At 37.3% G+C, this 17,983-nt stretch overlaps 1 protein-coding gene and 1 long non-coding RNA gene across 4 annotated transcripts in view; one reads left to right on the top strand and one right to left on the bottom strand.

Annotated features, from left to right (window-relative positions):
- Positions 1-17,983, bottom strand: part of adarb1b (adenosine deaminase RNA specific B1b) — a 138,117-nt gene that overhangs the window by 88,885 nt on the left and 31,249 nt on the right. For both annotated transcript variants that reach the window (XM_008402286.3, XM_008402279.3), the window contains exon 2: positions 254-330. The gene's annotated coding sequence lies outside the window, so the exon portion shown is untranslated. The remainder of the gene's footprint in view (positions 1-253; positions 331-17,983) is intronic.
- LOC145550854 (uncharacterized) lies at positions 14,942-16,883 on the top strand. 2 transcript variants are annotated; one of them, XR_014086638.1, is made up of 3 exons: positions 14,942-15,697; positions 16,191-16,305; positions 16,403-16,883. It is a non-coding gene; the product is annotated as an uncharacterized LOC145550854 (long non-coding RNA). The 2 variants fall into 2 exon arrangements; XR_014086637.1 differs by having other exon boundaries at positions 14,943-15,697; positions 16,400-16,883.

Genomic DNA, 17,983 nt, shown 5'->3' with positions numbered 1-17,983 from the left:
AATGTGCAAAACTTGAATACTTTTGCAAAGCAGCATATATGAATTACAGCTTCTTGGAAATGAAGTCCCTAAACAGATAAAAAGGACAAGGTTAAATGCTTTAAGGGACAAATTTGTCTTCCATTCTGTTCGTATGAACTGGACTGGAGTCAGCTTTGTGGTTGGTACATGCAGCCAGGAATCTATCCATCTGGATATTTCATGTCATGATGTCTTGGAGTAAATGTTTGAAATATGACAGGTTTGAACTCACCGTTGCAGTGAGTGGTCAGCGGTGAAACTGCTAACTTTATCTTCTAAGTTCTGTCCTATTTACACCACACACTGCACCTAAAGAGAAGAGAGAAGACATCATTTAAAATATGTTCAGTTCTTTTAGTAATACACAACACCACATAAGGAACAAAGGCAGAATAAAACCTTATTTTTGACATTTTGTTCTTGGAATCCATGAAAAAATAAATAAAAATCAACCTGGAACAGAACAAATCAGGAACACAATTCTCTTCAAGCAGCCAGTAAGACGCCACAGATCACCGCAGTGTTGTGTGAAGGAACCCCGCTGACCCTGCCGCAAGTAGCATGACCGACCAGCAGCAACATCACAACGCGACGGCGCTAAGAAAGACTGACAGCAGGAAGCCAAGATATCTGAGGGGTGTGGGAAAGGGAAGCAGATGCTGCCCTATTGTCCGCTCACATCAGTAATGTGACTCCATTGTCACGGGAAAAGCAACACGGGAGCGTCTTGGCAACAAGGATGAGGAGGTGACACTGGCAAGGTTTAGCAAGGTCTTGGATGAGTGGCAGGTTTCGAAACAAATTACGATCAAGAAACACATCCCTCACTGCCAACGTAACCAGTCCTGCAGTGACAAACAGTGAAAAGAGCAGAACACCGAGGTCCAGCCAACAAGCTTGCATTTCTGGTACTGAGAAGCAAATTTCATAATCCATGTGAGGCAAAACTAATTATCGCACCAAAAAGACGTCAGTTGGTTGGTTTACTAGTACAGCTTTTAAGTAAAGTCCACGTTTCCACAGGACAGAGGTCAAAGAGTGGTTCAGTCAGTTTTCATGTTCGTTTGGGATCATTGGATTTCCCATCTGTGTCCGGTTTTCAAACATCTACCTCAATATTTAAATTCCAAGAGCCACTTTTGCTCCCGGTGCTACGAAATAAAATTTGTCTAGACCCGCAAAATAAGACAGCTTTTATTAATAAGTACCAGAGAAGTTCACCAGTCATTTGATCTTAACTCTCAAGTCCAAGTCAAGACTCAAACATATGAGTGACGTATCTATACTAGAATGCTTGGTGAACTTTCTAACTGAGCATTTATACATAATATTTATTGCAATAAGTTTTTAATGATAATTTTGATTTATTATTGTCTCTATAAACTCCAATTAACGATGGCAAAAAAGTTATCAAAACTGTCTGGATTCTTATTTTTTACAATTTTCTCCATTGCTTGTTCAATCAGGGTATTAATACATTTGAAATTTTGTCACTTTTTTATGTGACCAAAAAGAACGTTTATGATTGTTGCGTCATGCAGTCACAGGGTTATGGTTAAGTAAAAAAGTAGTCATAAATAATTCTTGCTGTCACTTTTATTATTGGAATAGTACAGCTAAATATTGTGATAAAACTTCAGCTTCATATCGCCAATTTTTTCCAACTGGAATAACAATTTCCACTTCTGACTGTAAGGTAAGGTCATTTTATTTATGTAGCACATTTTCAGCAACAAGGCAACTCAAAGTGCTTTACATGAATTAAAAGGAAAACAAAATAAGAAACCAAAGGGAAGAGCAACAGAAGAAAAAGAATCTAATCATGTTGATCCAAAGTAAACAAACTAGATACTCCTTTTCAGGGTTGTTATAAGTACAAGTATCCATCCTCCATCACAGCAGGTAATGTTCTAACATGTGACGTTCATCTAACGCTGAGTATCTAAAACACCTGCCTGCTTCCTCCAGCAGGAGAATTCAACTGAGCACCATGAAAATCCAGATCTGTTTCAACATCCCATCCGAACAGAAAGTAACTTCCCATCTTAATTTACTGCCTTCGACTCAACCTTCTAGGGTTACCATGAAGTGAATGACTGGGAAACCATTCAGATATGTTCTACTCAAGAGACATGGCAAAAATCCAGACTCTGAAACGCTTTTCTATATCAATCCGATCAGACATTAATGGCATTCTGCACATCCTGCAGAAATCCTCAGAAGTCCCATCCCACAACCCTCACTGCCCACAGGATCCGTTGCCAACAACCCGTCTGCAGAAACCACGGGACACGGTATGCCTCGCTGGTTCAGGGTTGTTATGACAGAAATATATACAATTTTAGCCGTGAGATTTTAATGCTGCTGCTGATTGTTGAATCGGAGATAATGGACCAGGATAATGTAAAAAAAAAAAAAAAAAAAAGAGTTCATTAAACAAACTCTTAAAGACAGTGTGTCCATTAAAAAGAAAACACCTTGTGGACTGAGGACATATGGTATCCTCATGGACAGATGGGCGACTTGGTGGGATGGAGAAAGAAAAAAAAACTCCCTCTACTCCTTCCTTCAACATCTTAGGTGAATATTCGCTTCATTTGTATTCTATCCATCCACCAAGGTGCTTTACATGTCTCTGAGCTGCCAAGAGGACTTCTTGAACTGGAGCAACCTTTCTTCAGAATGCTTAAAAACAAAGTAACACCTTTTACTGTACTTACGCCTACACCTGGCTTGGTAGCACTAAACCCACAAAAACAACTTAAAATGACAAACAACTCCAAGTTTGAATATGCAAAATAAAGCACAAGAAAACAGGCAATGTCATAACCAGAACCCTCTGTGTACAGCATTTCCTTTTCATTTTGTTTGTAGGGTCTTCTCTAAGATAAAGGGAGTGTAAAGCGATAGGGAGGAGGAATGTGAATGTACATGTACTTATAACAAACCATGGCAGGAAAAGCATCACTCACAGGTTTGACACTCATTTAAGCTTAAATCTAAAGCACTCCACACCAAAGTAATGCATAAAAGACTGGTAATAACAGCACACAGGTGGAATATCCACTTCTGTACAGGGGATTCAGGCTTTCTGGTGATTGAGCAACAGTGAAGGGGGGGGAATATGGTCATATAGTAAGATGGGTATGGTAAGTAATTGTGTATTTATTCTCTCTGATATTAGAAGTTATTATCAGCTCTTAATTTGAGCTTCCCATCAATGGTTTGCAAGGTCAACACCAGTAAATAAATGCCATTTAGTTACTAACAGGCGCCACCTAGTGAGATTGAGCTTAGCATTTTCCAGCCTTTTCATTCTATATTTCTAAATCAGTTTTATTTGATTCTGAATTGCTTTTTCACTTGTAGTTTCCAAAATGTAATTTGGATTAACATTTTAATCCAAATTAAAATGTTCCTACAATTTTTTTTTTCATTAAAAAATTCAAGACTTAATTGGACTTAATTGTGGATTCTGGTACTGTTTTGAATTTTAGACCCACTTCAAAAAGCAAAAGCAACTTAAAACAGTCCCTTCATGGCCCAATTTTGTAGCCTGCATTTATTCAATAAGTTAAAAACCAAAGTATTTGTGGATAAAATGTAAAATCATGGTGTATTTTGGCAAAGCAAAGATAAAGTATGCCAAATTAATAGACAACAATGTAAAAACAGCTGCAGTTAACAAGCATTACCAGAGTTACAAAAATGAAGGAATCAAAAAAGTCTGGAAAATAAGATTTCTCCATTCTCTATTTTTGTCCATATTTACCCATACAAGAAAACGAAAGCATCCACTTTTCCAAACTGAGTAGAAACCCTGAGATTAATTATCACCATGGCTCATTTTTAATATTTCTTTGTCTTTTTATAACAACCTGTCAGTTTTTGACTTACCAGTAGTAAAATCTGAAATGCACCCTTTGGTTTTAACTACAAGGAGATAAATTCTGCTTTGCTGTAAAATCCGTGTTAACTTATGGCCCCTCAGTAAGGGTGGGTTGTTACTCATTCTGTAAGAGGCATTTTATGTTTCAAGAAGTACAAAGAATCAGAGTTTAGCATTCAGGTTTGTATCTTTTTCTTGCTGCAACGTACCCAAATCAAATCCTCATCCAAAACCAAGGCACCTACAACCAGTCCGGTTTATTACGCTTTAATTGAACTCCAGTTTGTTTGTCTGGAAAGTCTGGTTCACTTGAGGAGCTGTGAATGCAACGTTGAGCTCTAGTCAGCCTGAAACCTAGGTCTCAGTTTGGTTGAAGTCAACTCTACCACGTCTCAAATGCATATGTGGACAACAATGCAGGACATTCTGGGTAAATACAACCAAAACTAATGCTCGTGTCCAGCAGTAGAGGGATAAATAGCTTGTGGTGTTTTACCAAAGACTAAAAATAAATCCTAAAATTGCTAAAATCTGACACTAGTCCATTTTGTTTACTTTTTGTGAGAAAGGAAGTTGCGCTTTGTGTCTTCTTCGGAGGTTTTTGTGTTGTTTCCTTTAGTGGTTCTTGGTGCAGCGCCACCACAAGCGAGGGGTGAACAGGTTTTTCAAGGGGCTCAGATTCTTTGACACAATGCAGTGTGAAAGCAAACAGCACCAGCTGAACAAATGTTGTAATTTTGGGTCCCAATCGAACCAAATCTACTGGACTATGAGGTGTGAAAACACCCTATGGGTGAAGAAAGATCAACAGCTTTGGATTAAACCGTGTCATCCGTGTGCTCCATGTACAAAAGCTTTGGGTGATTTATGTGAAATCCAAATAAAATGTGTTACATAAGTCAGCTGTGAGTTGCTATGAGTCACCTAGTTATTCCTCCCTCTTGTGTCTTTATAACCAAGCATTGGAAGAGAGGTGGAGGACACGCTTCACAAGCGCACGCACTGCCTCGTCTCTGAGGACATGAGCTTGGCCTACAACTAATTTAACTGTGGTGAAGGCATGAGTGTGAGTCTAAGAGCATCCAACCACTGCTACTGCATCCTGTGGGAGCTCTTCCCAACAAATACCAAAAACACAGGCGAAGGAAACAAGAGCGCTTTCCCAATGAAACCCCGATTTCACCTTTACATTCTGCTCAAGCGGCAGCAGCAGAAACATTGCAGTTTGTGGTTTAATCCTGACAGTTGCTTTCACAGTGATGCCAGGTCTCCAACAAACACCTCTCCATGGAATCAGCGCCTCAATCAGGTTTGTTTTTTTTTTCCACAGACTCTGCATTCTCACTGACTGCTGCTGCAGTTTCCACATGAGCAGCCAAACACTGCGGCAGACGTCAATCGCAGTAAATAAAAGAAAACAAGGAGCGAGCAAATTACTGTTAATGAATCACATGAAAAAAAATCTAAATTCCTGAATAATTTCACCCCTCATATGCATTCTCAATCTAAGAGAAAAAGCTAAATATTTTTAAAGTGCTGACTGCTCCTAATGGAGCCTGCCCTGAGCTAATCCAAACTTTCAACACAGTGCAATTAACCCCGTTTCAACAGTGAGGAAAAGGTCATTTGCATTTTTACATCACATTTGCTTCAGGCTAGAAAACCAAAACAGTTCTCAGAACCTGTTATTTACTAATGTTCACTTAGCTAATGAAACATCTTCCAACCAAAAAGGAAAGGGGGCTGCAAAAGATCTGTAGCACAATGCATAAAAACAACCGCATTCTCATGTCACTGTTATCGCACAAATTCAACACATTGCAAAACTAGTGAACACAAAACTAATAAATGTGATTTCTTGGTTTACTACTTTTCAGAAATTTACAAACATCTCAAAAACTTTTTTCCACACTGTTAGAAATGTGCAGAGAATGTCGAGGAAAGAGAATAAATGAATGCAATGTAACATAACAAATTATGCATTAGGTGAATACCGTGAATACTTTCTGGATGCACTGTAACTTAGAGCAAAGACACCCAAGTGCCTGGATTGAGTAACAGTGTCTGTTACCGAGCCTGCCGGCGCGTTGTGCAGACCAATAAACAGCAACATTCAGATCCAATTAATGATGAATGACGGAGGCAGTTAGGTGTAAACATCCCTTTAATTAAACATGACCTCTAGAAGAAACCTCCATGTCAAAGTGCCAATTATTCCCCGTTCAGGTGTATTTTTAATACAGTTAGCGCGATGACCCTTTAAGTTTACACACACTGTTGTGGTTTATTTGGTGTTTGAGCCTCTGAAAGTCGATGCTGGATGTGACAAAATGTCAGAGGTCAAACTGACAAGCCAGTCGATGCCGTAGAGGTGGTAGATGACTACAACAAGGCTCAGCTGACTTCAGCATCGTTACGCAGCTGGTTTGACAGCTGATGGGTTTTTTAAGGGATGTTCGCTGTCAAAAAAAAAAAAAGAGAAAAAAAAAACTGTTTTCTTTTTTGCAAATGATAAGTGCGGGAGTCACACACTGGGAAAAGTTTATGAGAGAGAAGAGAATGACTCACTCAAAGCTCAAGCTCTGCTGCAAAGGTATCTTTGGCAAATTAACATAAAGTGCCTCCAAAAATAGCTGCTCGGTGGCCCATAACTGATGGTTAGAAATGTTTGTTGCTGAGTGAACGAGGCAGTCAGACATGCTCAGCAAATCCGGCCTGGCTAATAAAGGGTTTTTCATGCAATAAGTGATGAAGAATAAAACCTCTCTGCCATCGCAGCTCATGTGATCAAAGCTGCCCTGCTACTGTCAAAATGTGACATGAATTCAACTCTGATGCAACAGTGACTTCAAACACAACAGCAAAACAACAAGGATGAAAACACACCCAAGTTTAGGTAATTACTAACACAAAAACCTCGCAGGGAGAATTTTTACCTACAATCATAAAGTGTATGAGCTAATGAACTAGCTGCTTATTACAGGATCAAACCAATACTAAGTAAATACAGGGACAGCATCACCGATACCAATACCGTTACTTCTGACCTTTCGGCATTTTATTTCGTTGAATCATTTTGTTAAAACCAAGGAGATCATTTAGATAAAGTTTAGAGGTGCCTGCAAAATACTTTGACATATTTACATGATATGACATTCAATTTGCGTGAAGTGCAAAAAAAAACTGCATTTGCGAGCAAATCAAAGCAAAATCTTTTTTACGACAGAATTGAGAAACTACAATAAAATATTTAAATAAAACTTTAAGAGGGAATCTGAAACTACAGGATCTTTTGACACCAATATTGATCTCATAACAAAATGAAGTGAAGTAATGTAAAAAGATGTCTACGTTCAGTACCTTCCACTTTGCATCTAATCAACAGCTGGATGGTTCAAATTTAGACAATACTGGCTCTCAAACAAAACTGGTTTTTGAATGGATAAAGCAGAAAGGTACAGATCTCAATCCAGTAGAAAACATGTGGGCAATGCTTAAAAGTCAGGTCTATGGAAAGAAGCAAGCAGGACTAATGAAGATCAATCAATTACGACAAGAAAGGTGGTCAAATATTCAGCCCGAATTATACAGGAAGTTTGTTGACTGGTACCAAAAAGGGGGTGGTCGAGGTTCTACTAACATTTAATCAATTCAATTATTCAAGTCAAATGTTTTCATTCCACCATGAAAAAAGAAACAACTAGAATAAATCACAAAAAGACTCAAGTGATATGTATCCCTGTGAAAAGTGGATAAACATTCTGCACTCCGTCTCATTTCTCTCTTCAGTCGGGTCTCTATTCCCTAAACCATCTGTTTTTGTTGCTTGCTCAGAAAACTTGTCACTTGTTTGACACCTCTGTTGACAGCTCTGTGCGTCGCACCCAACACCCAAAGTGCGAAGAAAAATATCAGCTAAAAACATGGCAGAAAACTGGATTTTCCCTCAAATGATCTTAGATAAAATGTCCAAAATAAATCAGATCCAGTAACAATAACTCTTTCAGAACTTGCATCTGTAAAAGAAAAAGGCATTTGATTAGTGCATAAGGAGGTGAAAGGGCTTTAAATGGCCATGTTTTTAAATAAAGAGTCAGATTTAACAAATTACATAATAGAATTGGATTTAATATGATAAGACAGCCCGGAAAAGCACAGCCAACTTATTAGACCATGGCATTTTAATGTCTTTGGTTCAACTGCTTATTACACCTACGGGTGCAATGTTGAGATTAATGCCGACTCCCAGACGGAAACACATAAATAATTCTCACACCATCAAGAGAAGTTAAGTCTGAAAGAAACTTGGCATACACAAGGTCAACAAAGATCACTCACATTGTACACACACATATACCAGACCGGGAGGCGGATTAACCCTTCTTTTATACACATCACACAACGGGAGTCACAATCTGATGCAGGAGAGGGAACCGAGCAGAGCTGCTGCATTAAAAGAGGTCACTCCCGCTTGACTGAGCCCATGCATTGTAGCCTAGCGGCAACGCTGCTCAGCAGAGTCGCATGTTTGTATGTCTGAGTGTGTGCACTTATCAGCTGCTAATGGCATCGACAAGCCCGATGTATTCCGCGTTTGGCCGAATATCTGGATCCCGGCGTGTCATTTTAACTCTTTCTTCACCGTTGGAGTCACAAACCATACTTGACATTTTGTAGTGAGGCATGTAAACTCATTCGGTAAGTTCACGTAAGATTGATGACTGAATTCAGCATGCTTTCGCTACGTTTTACCCTCCCGCCCTCTGTGTTCGTTTTCATTTTTGTGTGTGTGTTTCTGACTGTCTGAGCCGCTCTGAGCCTTCAGCATTTGAAACGCAGCTCAGCCGGGTTGAGATCGGATCACTAGCTCTTCCCCTCAGGGAGCGAGAGCAGCGCAAAACTACGCTGGTTGTTTGTTTAAAACTTGTTCGGCCCACTTTGAAACTGAAACAGGGAGATTTGTTCTGACCGTAAGTCTGCAAGGTTCTGATTAGCGACGTTTACGCTTGGCAAGCGCGGCAGATGGGTCCGGTTAGCCAACATCCTCCGTGGCCCGCGGGGCTCGAGACGCAGTTTTTCTGCACGTGTGCCACATGTAAACACAGACGAAGCGGGTCCTCATCTAAATTATGATCAAATGAGACCAATCAGGGTCGTGTCTGAGAAAACATTTACCTCATGTTGGAAAAAAAAAAAAACAAGAATATGGAGCGTATAAGAAGAAATAACATGGTATGGGTTTCATAAATCCATCAGCAACATCCGCTAAACAAAACATGCCAAAATGTTTACCTGTTATTCGAAAAAGAAAATTTATTCATTATTATCCAGCAGACGAACTTCAACAGTGACATATTTTCTATGTATTTCTTTACTATAGGGTGATAAAACCCAATTGAAATGCAGTCAGAAAGGATGACTAAGGTCCAGTTTGCTTAACTTTCAAAATTCATTCAAGCTGTGAAGGTAGAAAGCCTTTCTCCATCTTTGTTTCATGAACCAAGCCACAGTAGTAAACACATGCTAATGTACATTGTGGACTAGCAGACCGGCAGAAAGTTTTTGCGTCAGGACTCGAAAAAGAATGGTTCTCCACCGTCAGTGGGGTATCTGTACAGGCGATGTCAGGTATCCTGATCGTATTTGTACAACTAAAATTCACAGATTTCCAAAATCTGAAACGGAAAGCCAGTTGGTTGATTCATGGCACAATTGTACAAATACACAAATGGCGAAAGTGTCAAAGCGCCGGTTTGAAATAGGGATGGTTTACTCAAGGCTGACAACCATATACACAAACTAGTATTATCCACACTGCAAAAATGATAAATGTACTGTTAATCCTTTTAACATCAGCTGTTCTTAATTTACATTTCAGACTCAGGAGATAGTTTGGAGTATTTTTTTTTCTTCCCTACAACATCTTTTCAAAACAATACATGTATGATTCAGACTAAACCATTACAGGACAAAGACATTCAATTCAAATCAAATGAGAAAATGTATTTTTATGCATTACAGATCAACACAAAGCTGTAATAACAGCTGTGGAGTCTTTAAGAGTGTCTCAGATAGATTGGATGGAGAGTTTCTGAACATCAGCTTTTGAATCCAGTTACAGATTTTTTGTGGAAATGCTCTGCTTGCCCCACTTAGATGGACGACCTTGTCTTGGTAGTTTGTAGTTGTGTCATACTTTATCCGCTTTCAGATAATGCATTAAGCTTCACTAGAATTTTATTCCTGACCTGTCTGGTGTGTTCGTTCAACATTACGATGCTGTCTGTTGACATTTCAGCTGGATTTATACTGTGATCATCACCAATTAGATGTTTTCCGGAGCCAATTGATTGCACTGGATTTTATTTAGGGCCATAAGGTCCTGGACGATGTGGCTGAAAAACCTGTCACCACATCAGCGATCAATATCAAAAATTTGCAATTTTTTACTTTTTTGTTTTAAATACGTGAAATGCTGCCACACTGGTGATGTGACCTTTCCTGTTTTATCCACAGTTTTCACTCCATGCCGTTTTGTTTATTTTTAAGCAGCTAAGAGGCACGTTGGTGAAACTCGAAACTGCTGCTGCGCATGTTACTCAACAGGTTGTTGCTAGGCAACCAAAGAGTGAATGAGTTATGAAGCTGGTTAATGTGACCCATCTTGCTTAGCTCATCATGAGAGGTTGAGCAGCTAAAGCTTTTCCTCTGTCTGCATGTCCCAGAATGCTCTGCTGTTCTGGATCAGAGTTCAGGGAATATTCTACATATTGAATATTTTATCTGATGTATTATCTATTGATAGGTCTATTGGGATATATATTATTATTGATTTATTGTCTAATTGGGCTTGAGCACTTTTCAAATCTTTATGTATGAAGTATTTCTGAAACCATAGGATTTTCTTTACTTCATACATTAGTGTGAATAACTGTGTTACTTCCCAAAAAGTCCCAATAAAATATGCTGAAGTTTGGTTGTAACATGGCAAAATGTGATACCCTCGACAGCTCTGAGTTGTTTTGTAAAGCTGTATTTGCATTCAGATCTGAATGGAAGTTTTTCTCTTTAACGGAAGGGGGGAAAAAAGTTTGACTCCACAAGAATTTCCAAAGTTTTGATGCATTTGTGCATGCCTTTAGAGTGGAAATGTGGTCATCTCTGTGTTGAGAATGGTGCCAATTGTTCATATGGAAACCAGTGAGCATGAGGGAGCAGGGGTATGTGTTGTGGCCCTGCTATGGTGACGCGTGGCTGGATCAAACTGCTTCCATTTACAGCTCAACCCCACCCTCGCTTTTCAGGCCAACCACCCAAGTTAATGACAAACTCTCTGCAGTCGGGTCCCACGGCCGGTCCGCCAGCACGCCCATTCTTAATTATTAACAGTTCAATGATTATCTAAAACATATGAGGGCACAAAGCAATATCTTTTGTCTGAAAATGCATGATGATAATCCATACAGCGGTGCTTTCCACTAGTTATGCACAAAGCAGGAGCAAAGTGATGCAGGAAAACAGAAACAGAGTATGAATAAACATGAATCGGCAATAAGCCGTTCAGATTAATGAACAGTTTTAATGGGATTTAAGTCAAGCTGCATTACGAGTCCATTTGTGTGCGTTCGTGTCCACTTTCAAAGACCCTGCACAGATAATTCTCTTAAGGCGGGTGTAATGCTGCAGGGTTCCTGCACCATCAGCTTTCTCCTCTCCGTCATTTCTGCTTTCATCCTTTTCATTCATTTGATGTGCTTCCTCCTAATCTTCCCTGGGCTGTCGACCTCACAGACACACAGAGGAGACACTCAACCACTGATCCACAGCTCCTCATTCACACAAAAGGAAGAAGAAGAAGAAAAAAAAAACGTCCTTGTTCGCTGTGTTTAAGTGCCTGCCCCCATCTGTGTGTGTGCATGCATGAATATTTTGGAAGTCTAATTCGAAGCATGATATCAGCCTCACCAGCTGCTGAAGGAGGGATTACATCAACATCTGACCCATTGTGGTTCTGAAATATAGCTGTCAAACTGAGTGTAGTCCTCCACTCAGCTGTAGTCTGCAACTCATGAATGGGAACGAGTTGAATTGTCAATGAGGATTGATGATTCAGGAGCTTTAGGATGAATATAACCTTCTCTTTTTAAGCAGATTGGTGGACTTGACTGGTACAACCAGGTCAAAGGACCTGGAACTTCAACCTGTTCTGGTCTGAATAAAAATTATTTGAAGACATGATTGCATCGTGAAATATTGTAAGAATTTTGATTTATTGTTGTCTCGATAAATCAAAATTATAATACTGCTTTAAAAAACAGTATTATAGGTATTATTTTCACCATTTCCTCCACTGTTTCACAAGAGCATCAATCAACTTCAATAAGTTTGAAAATATTGTTATTTTGTGATATAAATCACACTACTTTAAGTAAGAGTCAACCTGAGGACGTCTATTTCAAATGGGATTGTTTTTCAAAAGCAGTATTTGTGTTTGTGGTGCTATGAAAGCTGCGCCATGCAGCCATGTAGTAACAAGTAATGTTTTTAGCATCATTGTTATTATCACAATATAACCATAAAATATTGTGATAAATTTCAAAATTCAAGAAATGACGCTACAGACGGAATTAACATTATTTTTATGTCAAAGTCCAATATTTTTCCAGACAACTTTCTAGAGTTCCCATTCCCCTTGAGGCCCTCGTTTAAAAGGTAAGTAAAGACATTCACCAGGAATCAGATGTGGTGGATATTTTTACATGGCTTAAGTTTTAAATATATAAACTTAAACAACAACAGACTGTAAAGAAGGAGGCAAGGAAGGAGGAGATGGAGGTTGACGGATGAATGGATGGATTAATGAAGACATGTAAGGCTTGACGGACAGATAAACAAATGGAAAGATGGATGGATGAGGTAAACGACAGACAGAAGGATCATGAAAAGCCAGAGACACAAGTGGATATTTAGATATTAAGATGGATGGACAGATATTAACTGTTTACTGGTGAAAACAGAAATATTTACTATGTGATTCGTCTTAAATGAAGTTCCAGTGTTTTGAATTTAAACTGATAAACTTTTAAGCAGTCCAGAGCAGGCTTGAAAGTTACATCTGCTCTCCAGGTAGTGTTTATTTCATTACATCAATGTTTAATATTTGTAACCTAGAAACCTAGTTCTGTGCTTTTAGCTTCGTCTGGCTGCCACATTTTTCTTTGATTCTATCTGCATGGAAATTTTGTTGAAAATAATTTAAAAAAAAACTATGATTTATATGTTTTAGCTGGAAAGCGCAGGCAAATGTGAAGCAGTTGGGATAAAGGTCAGCTTGTAAGTCATCCAAAAGATTAGACTAAGATGTGTCCAACTTAATGATCAAATCTGGGGGGAAAAAGGGATTATTCAATTATCTTGGAGAAAAAAAGAAAGTAGTAAAAGCTGAAAGTTTAGTTTCTAGAAATGTTAAGCAAATTTGTGCTTTTACAAATGCATAATTTATAAAGAACCTTACATAGAATTACCCCAAAACAAACAAACTGTGATAATGGTGAGTAGGATGAATAAATAACCTCAGTTTGTTTGGGGAGCACAGATCCAGAATATTATGGTGGCAGCATGTTAGGAGTAGCTCTGTTACAATAGTTCTGATTTGTGTTTTTTTTTTTGCAGACATTTGTTCATCATTCTTTTGGTTGATACAATGCATGTTTGGACAGATTCCCTCTGGTTTTGGATGCCGTTCAGTCGGTAGGATTTTCGCTCTTCCTTTTCTACTTTCAGACAGTCGTTAAGATGCGCAACCGTGGCAACAAGGTTTTGTTTTTACAGCTGGGAGCAACTGATTAATATCTCAAAAGCTCAAATAATACCTGAGCTACACGACAGGAGGCTTAATAGATGCAGAGCATTACCAAAGAGCAGAGAGAGAGGAAGTATAAACCATCTCTTCCGTAGATCTTAACGACAAGGATCATTTCCATGACTCTCTCTACCCAGCTTTCTAACCGTACGGCCAAACAGAGATTTAAAGATAAGCTGAAAAAACAAATGAGGTGGATTAGCAGTGCTTTCCACACTGCAAAAACTGAAATCTTAGTAAGATTAAATATCTTAAATTAAGGAGATTTTTCTTGTTTTCTTTCTGTCAAGATAATTTTTCTCACCAAGAGGGATTTATGTAAGAATATTTTTCTTATTTTAAGTGTTTTTGTACTTAATTATCTCAGTAAGATATAAAAGCTTAATGTTAAGAAAATATTACTTATTATGAGTAAATATGTGCTAGAATCTAGAATATCAATATTTACCAATCAAACTTCAAGTCTAGAACTTATTTTATATAAGTAAAAATTTCTTATTTCAAGCACAGAAAGCGAAATCACATACTTAATTAAATGTATTCAGATAATTAAAACAGACTATGTCCAAATGGAATCCTTTGTGTTATTGTCAATGAAAAATAAAAAAAAACCCATGAACTTATATTCTTGTATAAATTGGCAGAGTGTACAGGAAATTATAATTTAATATTTAAACGATTGACATTTAACACAACAATTTCAGAAACAATATCAGTTTATATATCAAGATAATTCTTGGCATGTTTCCATCTGCTAAGGACCTTCTTAATTTGATCTTCTTGATGCAACCTCTTACTGACATGTCATGAAATTTCTATTGATGTGTGATTTGAAATGGCTGGTATTCCACACAATGAGATTAGAATCAACAATATTGATTAGCTCAATGTCATGATAAATATTTTAACTTTTGGTTTATATTTCAAATTCTTACTTTATAAGTTACTAATATTAGTTTGAACAATATTTTATTCATCATGTTTGTAACCCCTTTTATGACATCATACAATCCACATGGGAAAGCGCCCAAAATGTCAGTGAGATAGTATTAATGTTCGATACAACAGATTTTCTTTCTGATCCAATCGAGTAAAATTTAAGGTGGTATTGGCAATACAGATCCCATACTTTGTGCAAAAGACAATTAATTTGTTTCTTAATTAAATAAAAATAAATGTAATCCATATCTTGGCTTCATAAAAAGAACACAATGTACTCTGATGCACTCATTTTAAACTCAGAAGTATATTGAGACAACAATCCCGTTTACTATAAACTATTTTAATTCAGCAGAAATATACAAAACATGTGAAAATGGAGTTGCAAACTAAAAAAAGAAAATTAGTAAAGTAATAACCCTACTAAACACATCCTTGTTTAATTATTAAAACTACTATAAAATGACAGCTGAAATGGCTCCATGTCACTTTTTTAATAATCTGTCAACATGTCCATTTCTGAGTGAGTGAGCGTCAGCAGCACGCTGCGCTTGGGCATTACGTCCTTACACATTACATACTCACCAGGCGGAAGAAAAAGTAGTTCCCATTAACAACGTTTCATTTCGGCAAGATCTCAATAATTTAGTTACTTTCTAACTTGCTCTTGTTAATCTACATTATCTCAAATTACTAAAGTGTTGAAAGTATTGATCCTTGGATCTGACAATAGATTTTAAAGAATTAAGTTCTGGTATCGGAAGAATCGATATTTCAGTATCAATCCGCACATCACTAACGGCAACGCCAGAGATCATTTAACTGCCCTGATTAACCGTTAATTCAGTTGTAACAGCCTAACTAAGCTTTTATCTACTGTACTTTTATAAGATTTTCTTTTGGCAAATTCTCTAATCTCGGTTGGACATGAATGAAGATGGAGGACTTTTTTACGTGTATAGACCCTACAGCTGCTGTACTGAGAGGTAAGTTTAAAGTTGTCTGTCTTTCTAAGATAAGCTAACTGAAGCTAGTTAGCATGTCGTGATATGCCAATTTTCATCCGTGGTTAAAGAGCCGCTCTTGTGAATATGAGCTTTGAACAGTTATTAACCACAATAGCTGTGGCTTAAAAATATCGACACGAGTTCTTGGTAGCTTCCGTTTTTTAACATAGCTAAGGTGGCTTCTCATTCGTAGCTTATGATTCGGGAAATGGTTAAAGAGCAATTCCGCCTAGTATTTCACTAACTTTGAGGGTGTTTTATGTGCTGTAATTTAAAAACTTAAATGCAATGAGACTAAAGCCTAGGTTAGATATTCCACACTGTTACCAGGATATTTTAAACACTATTTTTGATTTGTGAATTTAAGTAGTCCTAGTTTGATTTAATTAAAATAACTTTCTTGCCATCTTGAATTCATGTAATATTGTAATTGAGCACATGAACTAAAATAAGACTTGTTTTATTTTTCAAGTAAACCAAACTGTTGCCATGGTGAAGCCTATGCCAGACACATCGTCAATCACGTATTGCACCATCTACAAGAAACTTTGGGAATTGCAAGTGACGGCATCCTTCACATTCTTGAGGTAAGAAATTTATGATACTGATTCATCATTACACTGATTAGACCCTAAAACGTGGTTTGTTTTGTGATTGTTTTTCTGTCTGTGCTCCAATTAGCAGATGACCCAACAACTTCAAACAAGACCACTTTTCAGCTCTGTGGTGATCGTGAAACTAACTTTCTACTGGCCATTGGAACCATGCTGCCTGCCCTGATCTTCTGAAAGGAGGACATCATAGCTACTACACCTTTCAGCATCCGTGTGTCTGGGGCCACTCCTCTCTGTGCTGCTGACAGACGTCTTGAGAACACCGTCCGTAACTGAGGCAAGACTTCCGCATATAAAAGGCTATGGCTTATTGGAAGAAGTTCATTGCGGGGAAGCTCCTATTGTTGACATCTAATCCCAAGATTTTTTTTGCTTTGGACAATTTGGTTTGCTTGACTCTTAGTGCAGCAGATGTGTCAGATCGTCATTGTTCTGTCATTTTACAGGATTGTTTCAGAATCAGATGCCCATCCAGACTTTAAATTCTGACCAGTAGTCATGTTTTATTGTGTTTATGTGAAACTTAAACGTAATAAAGATGTTAAAAGTAATTGAACTTATGTCTTCATTTCAGCAAGCCAATAACATATCTTGTTCCAGTATTCACAGGATCAATTTTTGGATTTTTGTCTTAGCATAAGAACCTTGAGTAAGGCTATGATAAAATATATATTTTAATCCTATGCAACAATAAAAATAAACTAGATTTAGGTATATCACTGCAAAAAGTCCCCTTTCAAAAACAAGGAAAAAAAAGTACAAAAATAGGGTATAATTTTCTTAAAATAAGAAAAATTATCTGCCAACAGAACAAGAAAATTTATCTTGTCAAGATTTTCCAAAACAAGAAAAAATATCTAACCAAGATAAACCTACAAATATCTTAAAATTAGTGTATTTGTACTTAAAACAAGCCAATTTTACTAATACAAATAGAATATATGAGATTTATTTTCTTAATACATAGAACATTTTTCTTAAAATAAGAAAATTTTACGCTATTTTAAGAAATTCAGTGTCAAGTAACATTTTCTTTACTTGAGATAATTTTTCTTAAAATAAGATAATATATCTTACTCGTATAAGTAAAATTGGCTTGTTTTAAGTAAAAATACACTAATTTTAAGATATTGTAGGTTTATCTTGGTAAGATATTTTTTCTTGTTTTAGAAAATCTTGACAAGATAAATTTTCTTGTTCTGTTGGCAGATAATTTTTCTTATTTTAAGAAAATTATACCCTATTTTTGTACTTTTTTTTCTTGTTTTTGAAAGGGGACTTTTTGCAGTGCAACAACTGATGGTGTCATTCATAATTTGTTACTCTGAACTGTCATCTTTGCTGTCCAACAACTGAGCTGTTAGCATGTCATGTCTTCAGTCAGAGGCTTCTTCAGATTCATTAGACTGACAACTACCGGAGATCCTTCCTGTCTACAGCATCGACATCTTCAATGATGCTTAGTAGATACTTAGATCATACACTGCAAAAACTGAAATCTTAGTAAGATTAAATATCTTAAATTAAGGAGATTTTTCTTGTTTTCTTTCTGACAAGATAATTTTTCTCACCAAGAGGGATTTATGTAAGAATATTTTTCTTATTTTAAGTGTTTTTGTACTTAATTATCTCAGTAAGATATAAAAGCTTA

The sequence above is a fragment of the Poecilia reticulata genome, chromosome 2 (genome assembly GCF_904066995.2).
Source record: "Poecilia reticulata chromosome 2, P_reticulata-male-v2, whole genome shotgun sequence".
NCBI classification, from domain to species: domain Eukaryota; kingdom Metazoa; phylum Chordata; class Actinopteri; order Cyprinodontiformes; family Poeciliidae; genus Poecilia; species Poecilia reticulata.
Note: the sequence above shows the minus strand (reverse complement) of the source record. Positions and strands in the feature narration are given on the sequence as shown.